Source organism: Schistocerca cancellata, chromosome 3 (genome assembly GCF_023864275.1).
Source record: "Schistocerca cancellata isolate TAMUIC-IGC-003103 chromosome 3, iqSchCanc2.1, whole genome shotgun sequence".
Lineage (NCBI taxonomy): Eukaryota > Metazoa > Arthropoda > Insecta > Orthoptera > Acrididae > Schistocerca > Schistocerca cancellata.
In genome coordinates, this window is record NC_064628.1 from 635,287,187 (window position 1) to 635,300,462 (window position 13,276).

Below are 13,276 nucleotides of genomic sequence, written 5' to 3' on the forward strand. Positions count from 1 at the left end.
GAACGGAATGGATGGTGTCTTGAAGGGAGGATATAAGATGAACATCAACAAAAGCAAAACAAGAATAATGGAATGTAGTCGAATTAAGTTGGGTGATGCTGAGGGTATTAAATTAGGAAATGAGACACTTAAAGTAGTAATGGAGTTTTGCTATTTGGGGAGCAAAGTAACTGATGATGGTCGAAGTAGAGAGGATATAAAATGTAGACTGGCAATGGCAAGGAAAGCATTTCTGAAGAAGAGAAATTTGTTAACATTGAGTATAGATTTAAATGTCAGGAAGTCATTTCTGAAAGTATTTGTATGGAGTGTAGCCATGTATGGAAGTGAAACATGGACGGTAAATAGTTTGGACAAGAAGAGAATAGAAGCTTTTGAAATGTGGTGCTACAGAAGAATGCTGAAGATTAGATGGGTAGATCACATAACTAATGAGGAAGTATTGAATAGAATTGGGGAGAAGAGAAGTTTGGGCACAACTTGACCAGAAGAAGGGATCGGTTCGTAGGACATGTTCTGAGGCATCAAGGGATCACCAATTTAGTATTGGAGGGCAGCGTGGAGGGTAAAAATCGTAGGGGGAGACCAAGAGATGAATACACTAAGCAGATTCAGAAGGATGTAGGTTGCGGTAGGTACTGGGAGATGAAGAAACTTGCACAGGATAGAGTAGCATGGAGAGCTGCATCAAACCAGTCTCAGGACTGAAGACCTCAACAACAACAACTTCTTTCTAAACTTCCCAAATTTCCAACTTACCTCAACTGCCTCCTCTGACCGTCTCTGAAGATATCAATCTAGTAATGATCAAAACAATTGTCACTCAAAGTCTCAAAGTAATTACTCAAATAACTATTCTCTCTAGAAAGGAAGAGTCATATGGCATTGTTGGCAGGTAGAAACTGAGGAGTTGGTTCAAATACTTTATTTCAAGCAGTTTGTATGCCTATGCATATGCAATTTGTACGCATTTAATGGCCTAACTCCTTTCAATTTTCCAAAGTTTTCTAATTTATCTCAGCTGTCTTCTCATGACCATCTCCAAAGACATCAGTCTTGAAACAATTGTCATTGAAAGTCTCAAAACAGATCCTGAAATAACCATTCTCTCCAGAAAGGGAGAGTTGTTTTAGGAGTCCACTGTTAAACAATGTAAAATACAGTATGGAATGTAAAAATATTAGAGAAGGAAAGTTGCTACTCACCATATAGCAGAGATGCTGAGTTGCAATAGGCACATCAAAAAGATTCACACAATTATAGCTTTCACCCATTAAGGCCTTTGTCATCAATAGACACACACACACACAAACGCAACTTGAACACATATCTGCAGTCTCAGACAACTGAAAACACACTGCAAGCAGCAGCAGCAGCAGTGCATGATGGGGGTGGCGACTGGATGGTGGTAAGGAGGAGGCTGGGGCAGGGAGGGGGAGGGTTAGTATGGTGGGGTTGACAGACAGTGAAGTGCTGTAGTTTAGACAGAGGGCAGGAGAGAAGGTTGCGAGGGAAGGGGGGGAGGTGGTAAGTAGTGGAAAGGTCAGAAATAAAAAGAAATTATAAAACTGGGTGTGGCGGTGAAATGACTCCTGTGTAGTGTTGGAGTAGGAACAGGGAGGGGGGCTGGATGGGTGAGGACAGTGGTTAACGGAGGTTGAGGCCAGGAGGGTTACGGGAATGTAAGATGTATTGCAGGGAAAGTTCCCACCTGCGCAATTCAAAAAAGCTGGTGTTGGTGGGAATGATCCATATGGCACAGGCTGTGAAGCAATCATTGAGATGAGGGGTATCATGTTTGGCAGCATGTTCAGCAACATGGTGGTCCACTTGCTTTTTGGCCACTATTTGTCAGTGGTCATTCACATGGAAAGACATATTGTTGGTTGTCATGTCCACATGGAATGCAGCACAGCGGTTGCAGCGTAGCTTGTAAGTCACATGACTGGTTTCACAGGTAGCCCTGCCTTTGATGGGATAGGTGATGTTAGTGGCTGAACTGGAGTAGGTGGTGGTAGGAGGATGTATGGGACCGGTCTTGCATCTAGGTCTGTTACAGGGGTATGAGGCATGAGGTAAGGGATTGGGAGCAGGGGTTGTCTAAGGATGAATGGTATATTGTGTAGGTTTGGTTTGGTGGAAGGCGGAATACCACTGTAGGAGGGGTGGGAAGGATAGTGGTCAGGACATTTATCATTTCAGAGTCCATCTCTCTACTTACCCCTACCACTCCCTGCACTCCCACCTTCTACATGCTTCCGAAAGTACATAAACCCAACCACCCAGGACGTCCCATTGTGGCTGGTTACTGTGCCCCCACTGAGAGAATCTCTGCTCTCATAGACCAACACTTTCAACTTATTACCTGGAACCTATCCTCCTACATAAAAGATACCAACCATTTCCTCCACCGACTCTCCACAGTTCCTGTCCCTTTACCACATGGAGCCCTGTTCTTCACTATTGATGCCACCTCCCTTTACACTAACATCCCTAATACCCATGGCCTTACTGCTATCAAACACTATCTTTCTAGACACCCTATTGATTCCAAACCAACAACCTCCTTCCTAGTCGCCACGACCAACTATATTCTCACCCACAATTAATTCTCCTTTGAAGGTATTACCTACAAACAAATCCAGGATATGGATTTGGGCACCCACATGGCACCATCCTATGCCAACCTATTCATGGGCCATCTAGAGGAATCCTTCCTAAAACCCAGAATCCTAAACCCCTCACCTGGTTCAGATTCATTGATGACATCTTTGCTATCTGGATTGAAGGTGAGGGCACCCTATTCACATTCCCCAGAACTTCCTCCCCCGTTTTCTTCACCGGGTACTACTCAACCCAACAAGCTACCTTTCTACATTTTGACCTCCACCTCAGAGATGGCTACATCAGTACCTCCATCCATATCAAACCTACTAACTACCAGCAATACCTCCACTTCGACAGCTGCCACCCATTTCATACCAAAAGTCCCTTCCGTACAGCCTAGCCACCCATGGTTGTCGCATCTGCAATGATGCAGTCCCTCTCAAAATATACTGAGGGTCTCACTGAAGCCTTCACTGACTGTAATTATCCTCCCAACCTTGTACAAAAACAAATCTCCCCATCTTTCCAGTCTCCCACCACCTCCCAAAGTCCCACAGTCCAGCCACAGAGGAGTATTCCCCTCGTAACTCAGTACCACCCAGGACTGGAGCAACTGAATTACATTCTCTGCCAGGGTTTCGGTTACCTCTCATCATGCCCTGAAATGAGAAATTTCCTGCCCACTATCCTTCCCTCCACTCCTACAGTGGTATTCTGCCGTCCACCGAAGCTACCAATATACTCATCCATCCTTACACAAATTCTGCTCTCAATCCCTTACCTCAAGGCTCATATCCCTGAAATAGACCTAGATGAAAGACCTGTCCCATACATCCTCCTACCACCACCTACTCCAGTTCAGTCACTAAAATCACCTATCCCATCAAAGGCAGCGCTACCTGTGAAACCAGCTAAGCTGCAACCACTGTGCTGCATTCTATGTAGGCATAACAACCAACAAGCTGTCTATCTGCATGAATGGCCAGTGACAAACTGTGGTCAAAAAGTAAGTGGACCACACTGTTGCAGAATGTGCTGCCAAACATGATATCCCTCATCTCAATGACTGCTTCACAGCCTGTGCCATATGGATCCTTCCCACTAACACCAACTTTTTTGAACTGCGCAGGTGGGAACTTTCCCTGCAATACTTCCTATGTTCCCATAACCTTCCAGGCCTCAACCTCCATTAGCTACTGTTCTCACCCATCCAGTCCCCTCCCTGTTCCCATTCCAGCACTACACAGTCATCATTTCACCACCACACCCAGTTTTTTAATTTCTTTTTATTTCTCTCCTTTCCACTGATTACCCCCCCCCCCTCCCCACCTCCTCTCCTCCACTCCATCTAAACTGCAATACTTCACTGTCTGCCATCCCCACCATACCACCTCCCCCTTCCCACCCCAGCCTCCTCCTTACCCCCACCAAGTCACCACTCAAATGGCTCTTAGCACTACGAGACTTAACTTCTGAGCTCATCAGTCCCCAAGAACATAGAACTACTTAAACCTAACTAACCTAAAGACATCACACACATCCCTGCCCGAGGCAGGATTCGAACCTCTCGGCCACTCTGGCTCACTGTATGGTGAGTAGCAACTTTCTTTCCCTAATATTAGTAGAATGTTAATGTTGTTTTAATGTTTATGTTAATTTTGTTTTCAGATAGGTTTCTTTTTTTAGTGTCTGTGTGCATCATTGTCATCTGCAATTAAGTTGTATGCTATTATAAATTTAATTCTGCTGTTGTCCTTGGGTCAATATGACATGACAATAAATTCATCTTTCTATTACTAATTTAAATGTAGTGTCTGGTGGTTTTAAATTTATGTATTTGATTTTGTTCATGACTACTCCCTATAAAACTCAGAACTGTTGGAAAAACATTACTCCACTTTTTTTATAGTTGAAATAGTTACATTTATGTTCCTTGGTTCATAACAACCCAATTGCTTTCCTACTCATTTCTACATTTCTTTCATTGAGTTTCATATCCTACTATATCCAAATCCATGTGCATGTCAATATACACAACAATGGATGTCCCTGGTTGCTTTTGAAACAATAGACACTATACTGCAGTAAATAATGGTGTATTGTTATCACAGTAAAGTACTGCCGAACTGGCAGTGAGTTAGAAACAGCAGGTATTGCATTTGGTAGTTGGGAGGATGTTTCAGAAGAAGAAAACCGTACTAAGGAAGACAGTATTCACATAACGTCATAATCAGAAGACGCTTCAGGTAGTGAGGTTAGCAGTGATAATTTGCAAACTGTATAAGTAGTTAAATCTAAAGACAAGAGCATCTGCATCATTTTGCCACCTATTTCACCCACAACTGTGCCTATGTGATCATTCCATTTCATATCCCTAAGAAGTGTTACACCAAGGTATTTGTAAGAGTTGGCTGAATCCAATATAGTCACTTGCCGATATCATACTCATAGGATACTACTTTTTTTTTCATTTGCTGAAGTGGACAGCTTTGCATTCCTGAACATTTAAAGCATGTCGCCAATCTTTGCACCATTTTGAAATATTATCAAGGTCTGACTGAATATTTATGCAACTTCTTTCAAACAGTACTTCATCATAGATAACTGCATCATCTGCAACAAGTCTGAAGTTACCATTAATATTTTCTGCAAGGTCATTGACATACAACATCAATAGCAAGGGTCCCAACACACTTCCCTAAGGCAAACCTGAAATTACTTCTACATCTGATGTTGACTCTCCATCCAAAATAACATGCTGTGTCCTCCTTACCAAAAAGTCCTCAATCCACTCACAAATTTCACTTTATACCTTGAGATTTCCTTTGTAAAGAAGCATTTGAAAATGGAACTAAGCATTTCAACTTTTGCTTTTATACCCACAGTTTCAGTGCCTGTATCATTCGCTAGGGACTGGACCCTAACTCTGGTGACACTAACAGCCTTTACATATACCAGAACTTCTTTGGATTTTGTGAAATATCATTTAACAATATTCTGTTACAAGTAGTCACTGAAGGCATCACGGATTGCTCTCTTCACAGTCAAACATGTTTCATCCAGCATCTCTCTACTTATTGCCCTACACTTTGTTTTATACCTATTATGCAGTAATCTCTGTTTCTTTAGTAGTTTCTTTACAGTGACTGTACACCATGGAGGGTCCCTCCCATTATGAACTGTTATACTGGGTACATATCTATCCAGTGCATGGTGAACCACTCTTTAAACTTGAACCATAGTTCCTCTACACACTCCTGCCCTGTGCTGTAAGTTTCAAATTCCTCATTGAGGTATGACATTACTGACTTTTATGTAGTTTCTTGAACATATATATCTTTCTGATTGTTTTAGTTGACCTTTTTGCTTTGGTAATCATTGTTGCCACAAACATGATATGGTCACTGACACCAGTTTCTATGTGGACATTATCAAAGAGGTCACATCTATTTGTTGTTAGGTAGTCTTGAGATAAGGCATTTAGTAATGTTTCACATGATGTCTTAGCACACTCACCACTAACAAAACTGTAATATTTTGAATTAATTGTTGGATGACTAAAGTCTGCATTGATGATTGCAGTACGATTTTGGACTTGCGAACAAGTGAAATGAGGTTTTCTCTAAGGTTTTCAGTTACATGAGAAGATGAGACTGGTGGGTGATAGAAGGACCCAGTTATCATTTTATGCCCATCCCTGATGCTGAACAATCTCACATGCAGCTTCAATATTTAAAATCCTTCACAAGGCTTTAAAGTCACTTAGTCTTGTACAAAAAGGTGTGCATTATTCAGGAACACACATTTTCAATAACTTGCCAGCAGCCATAAAAAGCTTAACAACCAATGAAATTCAGTTTAAGAGAAGCCTAAAGGATTTATTGGTGGCCAACTCCTTCTACTCCATTGATGAATTTCTTAGTAAAACCAACTGATTTGTATATAAGTACAACATAACTTCTGCACAATTTCAGTGCAGTAATGTGTTCACTGAAAATTTGTATGTCTGTGTGTGTGTGTGTGTGTGTGTGTGTGTGTGTGTGTGTGTGTGTGTGTGTGTGTGTGGTTGTGTGTAAGTATAATCTAACTTCTGCACCATTTCAGTGCAGTAATGTGTTCATTGTAAATAAGTATTACAGTAGTTGTATTACATGTTTATTACCTTATAAATAAATAAAAAACTTTTTTATTTTAAATTCAGTGCATTAGTATTTGTAAAATGACTCTTAGTGTACATTAAAAAATGACGATCATTCCACTTGGGACCTGTGGAATGGTACATTAGCTTATTTGTTTTAGTTGTAAATATTTGTCATGTATTGTTGGTTTTCTGACATGTTCCACATCCTGGAGGACCTCCTCACTATGCATCAATTGGAATGAAAGTAAATCTAATCTAATCTAATCTGAAGGAAGTTCAGACTGGAGTGCCTCAGGGCTCAGTCCTAGGTCCTTTTCTGTTCATCATTGCAATTAATGACTTACCTTACCATGTAGGAGCAAATTTAATTGTGTGTTATGCAGATGATACAACATTGCTCAATACACACCATGACACAACAGAACTGCATCAGGCAACACAGGAAAAACTAGAACTAGTAATGGGTTGGGTTTTTTCTAATGAACTCCTGTGTAATCATGATAATACACAAGAACTAATTCTGGGTTTAACTACAGCTGTTGAAAGCAAATCAATAAAATTGTTAGGATTCCACACTGATTCAAAATTAAACTGGGAGGAACACATTAGCCATATCTGCAAGAGAATAGCAAGAGTGTGTTATCTCATCTGGAGACTGACAGATGTAGTCACTGATGAGTATCTAAAGGTGGTATATTTTGGCCTCTTTCAGTCACCCATTTCCTACGGTATATTGTTATGGGGACATTCTTGCTTTGTCAGTGAAATTCTGAAAATTAAAAAAAAAAAAAAAAGTAATCAGAATAATGAGCAAAGCTAAGCCCAAGGAACACTGCCGTCCCCTCTTTATCAAGCACGTGATATTAACTGTTGTGAATCTATACATCTACACAGCACTGCTTTATGTCAAAAGCAACTTATTTGAGTTTGAGACCAGAGAGAACATACATCCCCACAAAACCAGAGGCAAACTGGAGTTCGACATACCAAGACACAGACTCACAAAGACTGCAAACTCACACAAAATAATGAGTTTTAAACTCTTCAATAAACTTCCAGCATCTGCTCGGTCACTGACCAGTAATATTTTCAAACGTAAAGTTTATGACTGGTTACTCAAATGCCCATTTCATAAGATTACAGAATATTTTGAAATAATCTTGACTTTAGTATATAAGAATATTTCTAAAAGAAAATTAATTAAATTGTAAAAACTTTACTGTAAAGTTATTTTTAATTGTATATTTAATGTTCAGATCTATTCTGCTGTAAGTGGTCAATGGTGAATAAACTGAATACTGAATATGGATCTTGATGGATTTGAATTTCTCACCTGCTGTGACACAAATACCACTTCCAATTACCATTTGCCTATCATTTTGATATACAATTAAATTTTCCCCAAAAACTCACTGCTATCAATTTCAGATTTCAACTACTTCCTGTACGTAGTACTATGAGCTTCCCTGCTCTTCAGGAGTACTTTGCTCTGGCACTTTGTTGCTAATGCTTTGGCAATTAATCAATAGAATTTTAATACTCTCACTATTGGGAGGCATTTCTTTTGATCTTACCCTGATACATCTGGATTTCCTACAGCCACCATTTGGATGGAGAATTACCTAATCTAAAAAATCCTTGTGTGCATCCCACACACAGTCAGCTACCCAAGGAGCAGCCTCTCACATGTAGTGCACACCTGACTCATTTGGTGGGGGGGGGGGGGGCTACAGTTCTCAACCCAATGGCACTGATCCAGGAAGTCACAGCCTTCTAGCTTGTCACAGAAGCTTTGATGTCCTTCCATTTTACTCAGAACCAATGTGCCACAATCAGTTCGGGAAACAATGCTGCAAATTGTGAGCTTTGTTCAACCCTCCATGCACAAGGCTGGTCTTCTGTGTCAATTGCTGGAATGACCCAAGTATGACCTCAGAGCACAGACAAAAGATATCATTTGTTCCAGCATGCTGACAGTCACTGGAATGACCCAAGTATGACCTCAGAGCCCAGACAAAATGTATCATTTGTTCCAACATGCTTCCTGGAATAGCCTCTTCAATCTGATGAATGAGGCTAATAGGCATACACACTGAGTGCACCTGGTGTCCTTTCCTGTCCCTTGCTGCCATTTCCCTAAGGGGTACCATCATTTGCATATGTTTGAACTACCAACACTTAATAGACCCAGACCCTTTTGCATTTTCTCATCTTGACATTGAAAAAATAGGTTTCCCCAAAACAAGTGAAATGAGTCCCTATGGCTCAGTTTCAGTTTAAGTGTAAGACAGCACCTGAAACTTGTTGGTCAGGGAGGCCAGTACAACATTCTGAGTCCTACCTGGTTCCCATCCCTCCTGTACAGGATGCCTAGATCTACAACTGACATGCCACTCACAGTCAAGTGGACAAGTAATGACAGATCCTAGACTTTTCGCAGATGAGATAGGATCTACAGGAAAGAAGAATACTTGAGGTACCTCTGGTACTGGTATCACAGGCTCATGACTATTGGGAGCTCTTCCAACACATCAATTCGCAGCAGCTGCCAATCATTTGACAGTAGTCACGGTGATTTCCAGCTGCTTACAAATGTCAACCATCTCATCCCATGTTCAAGGACAATATTCACAGTCGGGCTGCATTTAGCTAGTGCAATGTACTATGGGGCAGTGAACAAATAACTTTAAATTAACCCCATTGATTGTCATTCAATCTGTTGAGCTAAAAAGTTGCTGATCCCCTATAAGAATTGAAACATACACAAAAAAAGAGATTTATTTTCAGGCGACACAAAAAAACTGGGGTAAAAATTATTAGTTCCCTAAAATATTTTGGAGTTAATTATAGTTGTTAGAAAAATTGAAAACAGAGTTAATTTATGATAAATGTAGTTAATATATATGGCTACTCCTCTTTAAGGGAAAACTAGATATAATACAATATGTTAGTTAGAATATCTGCAACAGTAACTTATTTATAAACACAGTTCTACAACAAATTACTCATAGATTATGCAAAGGATGATGGTAGTTTCCAAAAAATTCTCAAAAATGCACATTTATTTGCATTGATATGCAGTGAAATTCAGGGTTGATGTATTCCTTGACAGTAATTGTGAAATACAAATGCTGATTTACTACAAAATAAGTTACTTATTCAAAACATTCATACTGGTAAGTTTTGTAAGCGTTTTAAAATTCTCAAAAATAACCTAATTCTCACAAGCTTATACAATGAAAATAGAGAACATTTGTTTTGAATGATGACAGGCCTACTGTTCTCCAAAATTTTAAAAGATCACAACTACGTTTAAGCGTACAAGTGACAATAACAGTAAGAGTTTATCGCAGCACTCATGAATGTTCGAAATTTTGCAATATATCACAATACAAATGGGTATTGAGACAACCAGTGAAAAATTATGCAGAAGCGATGCACACAGTAAAATATGTGAAATCTAGGACTTCAAATACAATACAAATTGCGGTCTCACACAAAGGAAAAATCCGAAGTCAGCTTTTATTAATAAATAAATATATGTATCGCACAAATTTTTCACTTAGCTGTTTCTATGCACCCTTGTTCAATGGCTTGCCGAAGAAGAATACTGCAGCATGAGTTTATCTCGACCAAAATCACTAGAATGTGCAGCATCAACAAAGCATGCCTTCTGCCTGTTACAGCTAACAATGCCACACTCATTCCACATCAAGGAAAGACATAATGAAAGAAACACCTGTCCAGCCAGATACACTATGTCCAGAGTAAATGATATCAAATCTGCTTTTCACGTGATTATAAACAAAACTCTCTGCAGTACTGTGTTGCAAATGACCAATATTAAGGTCAGAAGAAAGTGCAGTGACAAATGGGAAAATTTAGGTGGAATTGCAGTAGAAGGCTATATTGGTGTATTATTGCTTGCTATCATTTCTATGAATTGTATGGTGAATCAACAAGCAGCTTATGTGATCCAGAATCAGGTAGAGCAATTTTTCTACCCCACTGTCATTAAACATGTCTTTTTGCATCCCTTGAGTTTATGTTTCGATCACATGTCTTATTGATGGGTGTAAAGAGCAAATGGCAAACTAGTACCTATAAGGTGCTTATGGGAGCAGTGGTGGAAATAATTAGAAAATTATATAATTCTGGATCAGATGTGATTGTCCATTCAAACAACATATTTCATGCAAACCAGCCAAGTATGGGATTCAAACAAGATATTTAAAACAAACCAGGCAAGTATGGAGTATGGGATAAAGATATGGACACTGTGTGACTGTTCTAGTTTGTATGCTCTAAAATCACAAACCTACACAGTAAAACCACCTGGCATAGCACTTAAGAAAAACTGAGGTTAGCATGATGTCATGGATCTGACATATGGCTTAGAGGAAAGAATGTTACATGTGAAAATCCTGTATGCTGGATCAAGCACTTCTCAAAAGAAAGATTATAATGTTGGGCACAGTTAGAAAAAAGGCCAGAACTGCCTAAGTTATCATGCACAGATGTTCACAGTTCAAAATTCTGTATCACTGAGATACCACAGTAGTATCCTACAAACCAAAGAAAAATAAGAACATTGTACTGATGAGACCAACACATAGCAATAAGGAAATAACCAGCAGAAAATTTAAAAAGCCAAAAATAATACTAGACTACGCACCATGAAAGGTGCAGCTGACATGCTTGACCAGCTTATTGCTGGATACACATGCAAGAGAAAACTCAATCATTGGCCGGTAATTGTATTTTGCAATATGCTTGACTCTGCTGCCTACAATGCTTTGGTACTGTGGAAAGAAATCAGTCCACAGTGGAAAAGAAATACCTTTAACAAAAGAATATTCCTTGAGGACCTAGGAACAGTTCTTGTTATTCTGTACACTGAGGCCAGGAAATGGTTGTGATGAAATGCAACACACATTACTATTGTGAGAAAGATACAAACAAAGGACCAGTTTACAAAGGGCGTTCAAAAAGTTTTGTGCAGTCATCTCCAATTTTTTTATTTTTTGCAGGAGGAGAATTAAATTTTTTTGTGAACATACTTGGAACCTTTAGCTATAAGTTGGTATATAAAAGTTTTTTATTTTATTTACAGGTGAGCCACAATGGACTGTGAAGTAGATATCAGGTTGTGACAACAGTCGGTGATGGAGTTCCTCTTCAAGACCGGCGACGACACTGCCACATCGATTCACAGGAAGTTGATCCCTGTTTATGGGGAGGACATAGTGGATCGCAGCAGCATCCAGTGGTGGTTGCAGAGATTTAAAGAAGGTGTTTTCTATCTACTGGACAATCCATGATGCAGTAGACCATCAACAGCAGTGAGTGATGTGAATAAGGAGACCATTGATCAAATCATCCAAAATGTGTGACAACACAACAGCTTGGTGAAATGACTCATTTGTCATTAGGTAGTGTGGTATCACTGGTACAGTCACTTGGGTACAGAAAAATCTGTACACATTAGGTGCCTAGATTATTGACAAGAGAAATGAAAACGATGAGGAAGAATGTGTGCAAAGGTCTCATGAAGACCTTTACTGAAGAGTGGAAACAGTGTTTTGATGATGTCATTACCCAGGATGAAACATAGTTGTTTTTGTCTGAACCTGAGAGCAAAACCCAATCCATGGAGTGGCATCATCTGGGTTCCCCTCAGAAAAAGAAACCAAGACTAACAGCAGGCCAAAAGGTGATGGCCTCCTTCTGGGATCAGTGTGGTGTCATTTTTATTGACTTTTTGGAATCTGGCTCCACAATTAACCGGGACCATTACTGTTTGTCATTGGACAAGCTGTGACATGCGATCGAGACCCACAGACCACAGCTTCAGGGTCAGCTTGTCAGACTACACCATGACAATGCCAAATCTCATAAAGCCCTTATGATGCAGAAGAAAATCAGGAAAATGGGTTGGAAAATGTTTCACATCCTCCCTACAGTCCGGATTTGGCTCTGTCTGATTTTTACCTCCTCGGTCACCTGAAGGCCCACCTGCGAGGTAAAACATTTGAAAATGAGAAGACCTTATTTCCTGTGTTAAGTGATTGTGTAAAAGTCAATCCCCAGAATTTTAACAAAGTGCATTTACATCATGGAAAGAACATTGGGCCAGATGCGTCACAGCTGATGGAGGCCACATTGAGAAGGTTCAATGTATAGCTAAATGTTCCAAGTATGTTCACAAAAAGTTTCATTCTCCTTCTGAAAAACATAGGACAGGTGTTCAGTGTCAAAGAAAGAACAGTGTAAATTCTTCAACAGCGAATGTGATGTTGCCGCATTATCAAAACATGTACATAAAATGTGTTGCAGAGACCTAATAATATATGCAGTAGTAATTTCGTTATGCACTTGAACATAAGAGGTCTGTCTGAAGGAATGATCAGGAAGCTTTATGATATAGAAATTTTGCTAGAAAGTGTGAAACAATCTGTGAAAGTAATATGCCTTAATGAACATTGGCTAAAATCTGAAAATATCAGTCTCCTAAATAAACTTACAGGT